The sequence below is a fragment of the Brienomyrus brachyistius genome, chromosome 4 (genome assembly GCF_023856365.1).
Source record: "Brienomyrus brachyistius isolate T26 chromosome 4, BBRACH_0.4, whole genome shotgun sequence".
NCBI classification, from domain to species: Eukaryota; Metazoa; Chordata; class Actinopteri; order Osteoglossiformes; family Mormyridae; genus Brienomyrus; species Brienomyrus brachyistius.
In genome coordinates this window covers 21,968,795-21,982,148 of record NC_064536.1, presented here as the reverse complement: position 1 = coordinate 21,982,148, position 13,354 = coordinate 21,968,795, and the positions used below count along the sequence as shown (strand labels likewise).

The following is a 13,354-nucleotide window of genomic DNA, read 5'->3' as shown; positions in this document are numbered from 1 at the left end:
GCTGGATATTTTTTATAGCTAAAGGCTTTGTTTCATTCCCAGGACTCCAACATTTCACCTTTTGGTTTCAGAATCAAGGTCTATAGCTGTGGCGTCCCCTACTGACTGTGTTCCTCCCCACTTTCACGTGTCACATTCCTACGTCGGCCTTACGGGTGCTAGCCGTGTTGCAGGCATATTCTGCCCTGTCCTCGTTGTTGTTAAAAAGTCACACTCACCAGGCTGGCCTCATTCACATGCGAGGGGTGAGCCTCTCAGTGCGGGGATGACGGCTGCTTGTTTTATTATTCATCAGTCTGCTGGCGATGTCATTGCATTGCGCCAGTCGGAGTCAGGGGCGGACAGAGCGAGGAGTCCTCACTGTGGGCTGTGACTAGTGGTGGTGTTGCTTAGCAAAAGATTGCATTCGAAGTGATTTTCTCGGACATCACTACCGTGTCCACATAGCAGGATGGCTTTAAGGGCTATTATCTGCCTGGAGATAAACAAAGTACCTCCTGGTGGGGAGACGAGTTTCCTAACCACTGCAACACCTAACGTCTGGCCCGCAGAAATGCAGGGACCTTCTACAATGTAGTCTGTATCTAAAACGTCTGGTTTTAAGAGGGGAGGGTGTCACAGGGACAGGTAATTGATTTGTAAACAGACAACACAGGTCTGGCTTCAACTGAGGGGTAGGGGGTTCTAGAGACTAAGCTGGTTAACCCTTAGCATCACAGACAAGGAGGAGGAAGAGGTATAGAGTGCGGGGATGGGGCTCGTCAACACGATAAGCAGCCCTGACTTGATTCAGTGCATCATGACAGTCGGAAGTATCTTGTTTGTAGGAGAAAAACACATCCATATGAGCAAGAGTCTGGTGTTTGTGCTGGTAACGTCTTGACATCATTCCCTGTTTGATCTGCAGGACCATATGCAGGTATAGGCAAATTAGGCAGCTGCTGAGGGCAATAAGTCAGTCTGCCACTTCGTGGCTCAGATCCTGTTGTTCTAAAATGCTTCCACTTCGTAAAAATGCCACACACAATTGACCATGTAATGTAAAGGAAGATGCTGAGGCGCATCGTACGTAAAAGTCTCACTGTTGGATCATTAACTGCAGAGATCCTAACTTCCTCTGGTATTAACCCCAGCACAAAAACTATGGGCTGGGAGCCTCATGGACTTCCGTAGCCGAGCAGCTGCATGCAACCTTCACATTGTCAAGCTTCAGATAGAGTGATGTAAAGTACGCCGCCACTGGACTCTGAAGCAGCAGAAACATTTTCTGTGAAGTGACGAATCACGCTTCTCTGTTTGGCAGTTTGATGGACTGGAGGATGCCAGATATCTATATATATATATATATATATATATATATATATACATACACACACACACACCCACACAGGCCACACTTTTTAAGGTACACCTGTTCAACTGCTTGTTGAGTCAAATATCTGATCAGCCAATCAAATGTCAGCGGCACAGTGTATAAAATCAGGCAGATAGAGATCTGGAGCTTCAGCTAATGTTCATATCAAACATCATAAAGGGGAAGAAAGGTTATTGGAGTGACTTTGATGGTGGCATTGTTGATGATACCAGATGGGCTGCTATGAGTATCAGATCCGAATCTGCTGATCTGCTGGGATTTTCACGCACACCGATCTCTAGGGTTTACAGAGAATGGGCCTAAAAAGAAAAAGCATCCGGCGCTCTGGGCGAAATGCCGTGTTGGTGGCAGAAGTCAGAGAAGAATAACCTGATTGGCTTAAGCTGATAGGAAGGCAACAGTAACGCAAATAACCACTTATTATAAGGTGGTACGAGAAGATCATCTCTGAACGCACTGCACATTGAACCTTGAAGCAGATGGGCTACAGCAGCAGAAGACCACATCACATGGCAGCTACGATCAGGAAGCAAAGCTACAGTGGGCACGGACCCACCAAAATTGGACAATGGAATAACGTTGCCTGGTTCGGACGAGTCTTGATTTCTGCTGTGATATTCAGACGATAAGGTCAGAATTTGCTGTAAATAAAATGAACGCAAGGCTACATCCTACGTTGTATCGTCAGTTCAGGCTGGTGGTGGTGGTGTAATGGTGTGGGGGATATTTTCTTGGCACACTTTAGGCCCCATAGTATCAACTGAACATCGTTTAAATGCCGCAGCCTGCCTGAGTATTGTTGCTGACCATGTCCATCCCTTTATGACCATGGTGTACCCAGCTTGTAATGGCTACTTCCTGGAGGATAACACACCATGTCACAAAGCTCATATCCTCTCAGACTGATTCCTGAACATGACAATCATTTCACTGTCCTCAAATGGCCTCCAGTCTCCACATCATGATCCAATAAAGCAGCTATGGGATGTGGTAGAACAGGAGATTCACATCATGGAGGTGTAGTCAACAAATCTCAGTAACTGCATGATACAATCATGTCAACATGGAGCAAAGTCTCTGAGGAATGTTTCACGCACCTTGTTGTCTGTGCCGCAACGAATTAAAGAAGAAAGAATCACAAACAATCATCACCTGACCGCTTCACACCACAGTTTCCCTGTCTGCACGTATGAGACAAATGCCCCCCCGCAGGTGGCATCCAGCTGCAGGTGCCCCATTTGCACCCTGAGGCGTTGCAGCAATGATGCAACACCCCCCCCCCCCCACCCCACCGGGAGATGTTCTCACAGACACCTCTCTGTTTTTCTGTCACGGCAAGAAAAAAAAACACAACAAACAGATTTTTTTGTCATCGACGGACCTTCTGTCGTCCATAGAGGTTCAGTGAGCTCCGTCCCTTTCTTGTCTGTTAATATCTGATTCTCTCCTGGGCTTCCAGCTCCTTCTTCTGCTCCTATGTGCAGGTTCGATCCCCCCTCAGACGTGCTTGCCATCCAGTGGTACATTTACAAAGCCCCCAAAACGCTGCGCATGCATCACAGGAAATGCCAGTGCTTGATTTCGCAGGTTATCTATCAGAAATCGACTCCCTCCCGACAGTCATCGGAAACACGCTGCTGCCTATGAAAGCTTAAGCTTCTATGGTGCTTTTAGTGGTCCACCTCCGACAATCCGGGGCCCCGCTGCCTCGCAGCCCCGCTGCTTTCACGGGCTCCGGGTCGGGGGCCGTCACACGGCTGCTGACATTTCCTCCACCACACGGCTCCAACCCACCCAGCATGATTTATTCATCCCATTATCGATTGTTTTTTTTTTCTGCCTTTTTTTTTATTTCTTGATGCTGTTGGAGAAGTTTCCCTGCTCCCTTGTCCGACCCACAGGCTTCCAATCTGTTTGCTTAACGGTTCTACCCTTGAATGATGGCGGGTTGGATCTCTGCGGCTCCAGGTTAGGTGCCAGTTCGACTCGTGCTGTCACCATATCCTCAATCCGGGTGTTAAAAATGACTGAGGTGTATTAATGGGTCACACAGATATTGAGAGCTGCTGAGGTGCCTTTAGACAAAGATATGCAGTCCATGTCATGATTTATAATCAATGGTTATGGGGCGAAAAGCAAAGGTTTGGAGGTGTTTCTGATTCCTCACAATCATAGGGCTGATTGGTGGGTTGCCCAGTGGTGGCCCTGGGAAATGGACTGATATAATAAAAGGTAAAGATGGGCTATAGGGCAAGACGTGATTATTAGCAGGATAGGCTATGAGGCAAAGTGTGAATATTAGTGGGATAGACTATGGGGAATGATGCAATTATTAGGAGAATGAGCTATGGGGCAGGAAATGAATATTAGCGGGATAGACTATGAGGCAAAGTGTGAATATTAGTGGGATAGACTGTCGGGCATGATGCAATTATTAGGAGAATGAGCTATGGGGCAGGAAATGAATATTAGCGGGATAGACTATGAGGCAGGGTGTGAATATTAGAGGGGCATGCTATGGGGCAGGATGTGATTATTGGTGGGATAGACTATGAGGCAGGATGTGAATATCAGTGAGATAGGCTACAGGGCAAGATGTGATCATTCGTGGGATAGGCTATGGGGTAAGACGTGATTATTAGTGGGATAGGCTACGAGACAGGATATGGTTATTAGAAGGGTAGGCTGTGGTGCAGGATGTGATTATTAGCAGGGTAGGCTATGAGACAGGACATGGTTATTAGCAGGATCGGCTACAGTGTACGATGTGATTATTATTAGGATAGGCTATGAGGCAGGACATGGTTATTAGCAGGATAGGCTATGGTGTAGGATGTGATTATTAGCAGGATAGGCTATGAGACAGGACATGGCAGGGTGTGACTATTAGGACAGACGGTAAACAGGAATGACTGTGAATTATCACAGGTATAGCACAAATCAGCATATAATACTGGATAACATATAACTAGTGAGTCTATAACAACTGGTAGCTTTTATGCCGGAAAATATCACATGACACTATATTGCAGGAACATCTGTAGCATACTTTAGTCTGTATTACAGGACAACCTATGAAGGTGCATTACAAGATAATTCATAACATGTCATAACTATACAATACAGCCTATGACACAAGACAGTCTAAATGCAACACTATAATATAATAAGGTCTATGTCACATGACGTCTGCATCAAAGGACAGTTGGTATCAGTTCACAACATATGAAAGTCTTCCTTTCCTGTCAATAACAAAGAAAAATGCATTCAGACCACAGACATGCCTTCCACTGCCCCCTACTGTTTACTGCACATATAAATTGACTCCTGTTTTTGTTCAGTCCCTTATGATCACGTGGGGGGCTGCCTTGGGTCCAGTGGGCTTTGCAGCAATTTCCCGTCACACCTACACCCCTCCCATCTCCCTTCCACACTGCGGGAGCCCCGGATCCAGCGACACCAGGCCATCACAGAAAAATAGGGGACAACAACGGCAGCCGAATGGAGGCGCACTGTCACCCTGTACGATACGTCTGCGCAGGCTGTCGACTCGCATCCTGCTATGCTCATTACACCAGCAAAGAGGGCGTAAATGAAATCTCATATATCCTAATCTGACACCCACATCTTTACGGCACTGGCATGCAGAGCCCAGCTTCCTGCTGCCTTATATATGGCGCTGGCCTCCCCTGTTCACCAAGGGACAGATAAGAGCGAGTGTGAAGAGTTTCATAACGGGAGCTCCCGGGCAGAGGGATGGCGGCTGGCCCTGACAGGAAGAGAGACTCTCCGTGGATGTGTGTGGATTAGTCCAGGGTTGGGAATCGCTCAAGGGTGCAGGCTCTGTGTGTGTATATATATATATATATATATATATATATATATATATATATATATATATATATATATATATATATATATATACATTATTATTTAATTGCTTAGATGAGATGCATCGTAGCCTGTGGTTTTTGTAGCTTTAACGTCTGAAGTTTTACAAAAGCGATTTTAGGCTGAGGTTCGAGCCAGAAACTACTGCTGGGGCAGTACTCCACCGAGCTTGTCGTCGCTTTCAGTATTTAACAAAATCGCGCACCCACTATGTCTGTGCGGTCGGCTCTCACTCTGCAGGATTCAAGGTACCCTTTGTGTGAGACTCACGCCGAGACTCATTCCGTTTGCTGCAGCCAGTGGAATCAATCGGCATTGGGATGGGAGGCACTGGGAAGGAACAGGAATGCCGTTTGGATACAATTCAACAAAAGTGGTTTTGGTTTCAACACATGGGACATGCACAGCATGGGTCTGATCTAGGAAACGACAACAACTGGCATCAGCCAGTGAGTGGTCCAGGGGCTGAGAAACTGAAGTCTGTGCATTTCCTGCTTTTTCAATATAGGGTATCAGTGATCGCAGGAAGCCCAGGGCACTGGTATGGCAATCCATTGCAGGAAAAGTTAATTTTGTAGTAATTATAATGATAGTAAGGCACAGGTACTGGTCATGTGACTTTGCCCCGTGTTGTGGTGTCCATACCTCTGTTGGTCTGTTGTGACTCAGTAGAGGGACTCCCTTCTCGCCCTGACTGTCATTAAAAACAGCGACACATTGTGCAGATGCCCCAGTATCTCTCCACTGTGGCTTCCCATCCGCGTGACTCTGCTCCGTCGTGAATGTCTGCCAGATGCCTCAGCAAAGCATCCGACCCCCCCGGGGAACCGTAGCATTCACGAGCAGGTGATGAGGCCAGATACATGTCTTCCTGGGGTGTCCACCAATGGTGAGCAGAACTTTAGTTCTGTAACCTACAAAGAAAATACAATACAATACACACAAAAACTGTGTGTATCAGGTGCACAGCGTAATGTGATCCCATTCGCAGCCACATAACCCCCACGGTGGTGTAATTTGCAGGTGTGATGAGCGCTAGACATGATGCTTAAATGGGCCTCAGTAGCCCAAGCTAGGCTGTGTCCCTGTAACTCCTATCATCTGCTCAGGCCTCAGCTTCACCTACTGACGCCCCCTCCTGGCTGACAAGGCATCAACACCCAGGATCGCCTGCCAGTTTTGGTTTTTTACTATAATGCTTATTAGGCCAGTGTTTTTGCAGAGCTTTCTGTGGCTTCTTCAAGAGGATTTAAAGCATGAATCTGCTTTTATTGAGCAGATGCTTCAATCCAAAATGATGTTAATGGGTTAAGGGAAGTGCTCAGCTGACTCGACTGGGATTTGGGATTTGAACTGGCAACCTTCTGATCACAGGTCCTAACCTTCTGAGCTAAATGCCGCCTGGCAATTCAGAAAAATGTGTGGCTCTCTGTAACCCAAGTCGAGAGACTTTACACTGAGAGTTGCTTCGGGGATGTAGGAATGGACAGGAACTGGGTTTGATTAAAGCAGGAACCGTGTTGGGATCCGGAAAGGGGGAAACAGGAAAAGAGAGCTGTTGGGATGCTGGATGAAGGGGAGCTGGGCACAGGGCCAGGCTTTAGGGTCTGGGCACTTAGGCTGAAAGCAAACTCAGTCTGACAGAGCAAAGACAAACGGATGATATATATGTAGGGGTTATATAGAGTGAATGGGTGATTCTTACCTGCCCCATATCCACACCCCCCCATCTTACTGATACTGGTGGGGGGAGCAAGGTTGACAGCCCCTCAACACCGCCACCAGAACTACAATAGATGGCATCACATGATTCAGGTAGCAAATGAGCTCATACTATCCTATAGTCTATATAAATATGTTCTGATCCCACTGGTTGTTGAATCAATCACCCGAGTTTGCCTCTTCTTTGGGTCCAGTCTGTGTCATATCTTACAGACTGCTGTTCCTTGGCTCAGTCCACTCTGCAATAGGCCTTTGACCCCTGAGCAGTAAGCCCAAGCCCAGCATCACCTCCGACCATTATTATTATTATTATTATTATTATTAATAATAATTATTATTATATAACTATCCTCTTAGATTAAATTCAGTTTCCAAATGTTACAGACTTTTTATTTTTAAATAAAAAAACACACATGAAACCAAAAGTATTACGAGGGGTAAAATCAAAGTAAGTAAACGACAAAAACAAAGGCCGGTAGGAATAACCATAACAGACTAGCAGTAAACATGGGACACCGAGAGCTGCAAACACACAATGACGGGTTAAGGAACAGAAAGAGGGCAGGCACTTAAATATATAGGTAACGAGGACTACATGAAGGGCAAGTGCAAACCAAACCAATACAATTAACCAAACTCTAGGATTGGGAACAAGACTCAGATGAGGGTTAAAATCAATACTTAAAGGGTTCAAACACTAGGAAAAACCAGGTTAACAAGACTTACGAAACTGGGGCACAAGCAGGAATAAAGCAAAGGTACAAAACAAGGAACCACACCAAAATATGCCAGTACACAACAGGAATAAAACAAGAACCAAAAATAAGAAAAAAAGACGAACATGATGACAAAAGGGGGGTCTGGACAACAGCTTAGCCCATTAAGCCACACAGCAGCCTGGGGAACCTGGAAACACTAGGAGCTCAGGACACAGCATGGCCAGCAACAACTGCTGGCCAAACGGGGAACAGACATACCGAAGGGGCAGCACAGGGATCGATGCCCTTGCCGTTATCATATTAGATGCCGTCCTTCAACCTTCGAAGAGCCAAGCCTCATATCTTTAGTGTAGAGCTGTTATCTTGCCATGAGGTATTAAGCAGTAATGCCCCCCGCCCCCAGAATCACAAGTGAAACGAACATGGTGTTAACATTTCTTCTGTCAGCCGGTTAAAAGCAGATTCGGTTGATTCAAGAGCCAGTGAGCTTGCTACTTTTTTTTTTCCGTATGAGAATCCTGGGAAATTGACATTGCATATTTTTTATTTTTAAGTAATTGGCATGTATTACGCATAAAATGTATATAATAGATATGTATTTCCTCCACAGAGAAAAAATTACTGTTATAATTTTGAAACATAATAAATATTCATGGATACTTACTATTATACGCCAATATACAATAGTCAGTAACATTGTTACACAAGCTGAATTGCTAAACTATATGACGATATCTGTTCTCCTGGGGCCTACATGGGAGAACGATCCCAGAACCACCAAGCGACCTGCTGGCCAGGCCAATCGAGCAAAATGCTTCGTAATATCCAGGCTTTCTCCACCAGCTATAAACAAAAGGCTGGTTGTTGGCTACTCTTATTGGACAGTGGCCTGTCCGGTGACATGAGGCCATGCATTTCTTATTAGCTAGTGTCTATGTGAAATGGCATCGATTGACCGATGCAAATCAGGGCGACTTAATCGCAGGTTTTGCTCTGCCTGATGCACGTCAGCAAGCTTGCATGATGCATTTGAAGATGCACCCTTGGCTTGGTTAAGGCTGTTCCAGGAGAGCCATGGCGACAGTCACCTGGTATCCAGCGATGGCAGCAGGGTCCTGGTTGCCTGCCTTCCCAGCTCATTGACGTCCCCCCTGCATCTGTCCACCAGTGGCTCTGAGTGACGGCGCGTAACATTCTGACTGGCAGCTGGAACAAATCCCTGTAATGAGGTCACCTTGAGCTTGCATCCGAGTTGGGCAGCCATCCCCCACCCCCACGCCACCTCACCACAGAGAGTTAAAACGCTTTTCCAGACAGGAGGTCATGGGTGAAATTGCCATGTCATATGTGATATCTTCTGTACCTAAAGCCTCTCCTCTCATCTTGGGAATCAAAAGATACTTCCAATGATTTTCTTCATCAAACACAGGCATTTATTTGATGTTTGCATAGAACCCATCTGTTGGTTATGAGGCCTTACATGTTCTTATCCAGACAAGAAAAAAAAAACATTGGTACCTTTCCTGTTAAACACCTCAATTTCAGACCACATTTCTGCGATTGTACCTTGATTCAGAGCAGGGAATCACTGAGCTGGAGTCAAACCGGGCCTTGAACAGAACCAGAGTCTACTCCTGAATGAGCCCTTTAACCCAAAAATAATTTCTGTAGGAATTTAATGTGAGAGCATTGACATATGTTGAGAGTAACACTACAATAGCCCTCCAGAGAAATATGCTATACATCTTTTAAAGAGTGCTATTCATGCTCATGCTCTGTGTGTAAGGCTTACTTTGAATCTTAATTCAGTTCAATTCAGTTTAATTTTATATAGCAGCTTTCACAACAGAGTCGCCCCAAAGCTCATTACATGGGTGCGTTGTGATACATTCTTGCATCATTTATACAGTATAATTCAAAGACAGGGAAAAGGGAAGACAAAGAAATGAAAGAAGGAAAGGCAGAAGGTAACAAAGGAGAGGAACCAAAAACTCCCAAGTAGGGAGGAAAAAAAGGAAACCTCTGGGGGTCCAGGGTTAACTGGCTGCTTGTTAAAGGCAAGGTGTAGGCTGTGGTCAGGGGCAAGTCAAAGGGCATCAATGAGTCTGTTCTCCATGCTGGCCTGTGTAGCGTGACAGTTTAAGTGGTGCTGAAAATCGTAATGAATAAACACTGACCGTGACCGTGTGTCACAAACTCACGTGGCATTTTATTTTTAAATACTAGTGGTGGTAATTACAGCAACAAAAAGATGCAATGATATAACTTAGACCATGTATCTGACATACATCTCGTTGTAGTTAGCATTTCTTTCAGATAGCCGGTGAACTTTACTTTAAATAAGACATTTTCCCCAACAGCTCACTCACATCCAGCAGAAAGTGCATAAAATGTATAAGGTACTGCTGGAGGACACCCCCCCCCCCCCGACCCACCCCATCTCCATCACTCATCTGTCCACGGAGAGGGACAGGGAGAAAAACAGCTTTTATAGGTGCAGTGTCAGCATGCAGGGAACTGTAGCGGGAAAATATACACAGGTCGTCTAGTGAGGCCCTAGGGGGGACGGGAGTGACAGAGTGATATTTATTTATGTGTGTTCATATATGTGTATGAAAGATGGGGGCATTTCAACTAGAGCCTGGGTAAAAAGACACGTGTCCAGAGTCAGGTTAGCACAGGTTAGCACAGGTTAGCCTGCCCAGTTTTACTGCAGAAACTCCAGAAAATATTAATGTTAGCAAAGCTAGTAAAGGAAGGAATTCATAATTCATAGTGGATCCATAGCAGCCCCTTTAGCTCAAACTCTAAAGGTTGGGGGTTTTTAGATCCGGGATAAAGCCTTCAAATCGTGCCTCTACTCTCTGTTTGTGGAGAGTTTATATTCTAAGCATAACTTGGGAGATCAGGTTTGATTAGTTAGTTTTGAGCCTGCCCTTAAAAGACAAAACACAGTCATCACATAAAAGGCATCTTTTGGTTTAGCTTGCACTTCGGTTAATTGGGGCATCAGTGGAATGCGCATACAGTCAGAGTAAATAATGATTTTGGATCATGGATATATAGGTAACCTGCAGATGAAAGGACCCGGGTCCATCCCGGTCTGCTGCCAAGACTTGGCGCCACTTAATTGTAATGCAGTTTTCAACATTACTGTGGTCTTTACAATTCCCTGCCACACACAGGCAATTACACCAAAGGAACCCAAACAGTTCAAGAAGATCAGTGTTTGCTGAGCACCCAAGGGTCATGGGTTTGTTTTCCTCTCTATACGATCAAAGGGTTTTTGGTGACTCTTCTCATTTCTCTTTCCGCCAGAGCCCTTGATTTTCATGAGCGACGCCTGGGTGGCTTACATGTACCATATGTATGCCATGTTGAATCACAATTTTTTTTTTTATCCACTTAAGTCATAAGCACTTTGACAGTGGAGGTAGCATTTGATTATGTGTAAAAACATGCTGCGCTGTCACAGTGCTTATCTCAGACATCCATAAAAGGAGTCAATTTCATCAATTCTAGGCATGAACTTTACTAAAGGCTTACCATTTTGTCAAGTCAATTATTTACCTTCGCAGACAGTTATGTGACTCGCAAGTGAAAAGTCCCCCTGCAGTCACCCCACCCTCCTCCTGCCTTGAAGAGCTCATCACTCATTTCCAGAGCAGAACGGTCTTCAGCATGCCTGAGTAAATGTTTGTTATGTCCCCACATCTTATTGGGGAGGCTCCACCGCAGACCTACAGCTCAAGCTTCCCGTCTTTGGGCTATGTGAAGATGCTCTGCTTTGATCCAGATCAGTTTGCATCGCTCATGGTCTATACAACAGAGTGACACTTACTATATGAAGGTGCCAGGACTTTGGTCAGAAAGGGAATTTCAGGACAAGCAAAGGTTTCGCGAGAAGCATGGGGGATAATTTTAATCTCAGCGTTTTGGTAGAGAAATGATGGAAGGATTTCTTTACCCCCTCCCTTTGCCTGCCTCCCCCATATAATGACGCAACCTCTTTGATGAACTGGCGCCGAAAGATGCAGCTCTGCTTTGTCGCCCTTCGGAGAATTTGCCGGGTTTGGACGACGTAAGAGGCATCTTTGGCTGGTAGACAAGAGAATGTGTTTGAATGGTGCTGAGAATTATTATTCATGTTCCTGTGTTTTGTTCCAGAACTTATTGGAGATGGAATGAGAGAGGTCAGTGATACAAATGCTCTGGGTATCTGTGGACCAGTTAAATATACTTTTCTTTCAGTTGAAAATACACAGCCCACAATTCAGTATAAAACAGCATTTGAAGTACAGTAGTTGTTAGCAGTGCATTCAGGAAGCAAGATTTTGGCAGCTAATTTGTTGAATTCATTTTGTGAGTATTCAAAAAATAAAAATCCCAGTATGAAAACAAGGGCGTCATACATCCATAAGGACAGATACCATAACATGTGCCAGAGTTAATGTAAAGGTCAGCTAACAGCCAAATTTCATTCACAGAAATGCAACAGGTGAGCCTAATAATCAATGGAGAACCACAGGGTTCAGTTTCGAGGCCACCCCTCTGTATAAACAACACAGGGTCCTTTACGTGTTTATCAATCTGGTTAATGATGCTCATGACAGGACATGTGCTTGTTTTCCATGCACTGGACATATAGAAAAACTTCAATAGGAATCTCTCAGGAAGCAGGAATTCACCATATGGGCCTTATAAAGGGTCTCCATTGTGGTTCCTGGCCATGTAACAAGGCAGCAGAGAAGTTTAGATAAATCCAGAAGCGTGTAAAATTTCCAGTCCACCAACGTTGTGCTGAGCCTGAAGACTGCAGTAGCGGGACCTGACCTGCAGGGCTGTAAACAGCTCAGGGTCCCTAACTTTGGAAAAAGGGTTTTTGCCATTTTAGTTTGAGTTCAATGAAGAGTGACAATAAGAATCTGCCTTGAAGGTCTGATGTACAAGGACAGGTATGAAGCACCAAACCACTCCAGTGCCAAGTGACGAAACTAAAGACAGCTAAGATCTGGGTGCATGAATCCATACACTCGCAAGCAAGGTATGCCAAGAGAGCTACTTTAATATTAGCGCTGATCTAAGAACATAAAAGGAAACTATAGACGACTGGGTAATGAGAATTTCTTATATTTGAAGGGGTGAAGGTGGGAAATTTGGGTGTCAGTTTAGCTAGATGACATCAACTTGATGCACAATAATAATAATAATTGGGTGCAATTAATATTTAAAATGTAATCATTTGGAATTGCTGTAACTCCTAAGCAATGCAGGTTTTAGGATTCCTGTTTGTTGCATCGCATCTCCATGTTGCCACTTGAGCCCATCCATCGCATTGATATTCTGCATTATCGTCATGGCAATGCGCTGGCCGCCTTATCTGAATTCCCGTGGCTTTCTTGACTGATTTATGGTACAGTGACCATCACAGAGTTGTCGTTTGGGTGAGCGATGTCCTCCTTCCACTCTCACCGGCACCGCATCTTATGAGAGTCATGGGTTCGGGTCACGCTCAGGGCCGCTGATGTCTCCATGTGATCTGGACCTGCCGAGCTCTGTGAATAATTGGCACCGATGCCTATCGGACAAGAGTGCCAATTGTACACAGAGTCTCACAAGAACCATAATCTATCTATCAGGCGGAAGA

General features: G+C 45.1%; 1 protein-coding gene across 5 annotated transcripts in view; it reads left to right on the top strand.

The window, feature by feature from the left end:
* The window catches only part of LOC125740677 (uncharacterized), a 140,601-nt gene that overhangs the window by 52,864 nt on the left and 74,383 nt on the right, over positions 1-13,354 (top strand). The gene's annotated exons all lie outside the window — the stretch shown is intronic.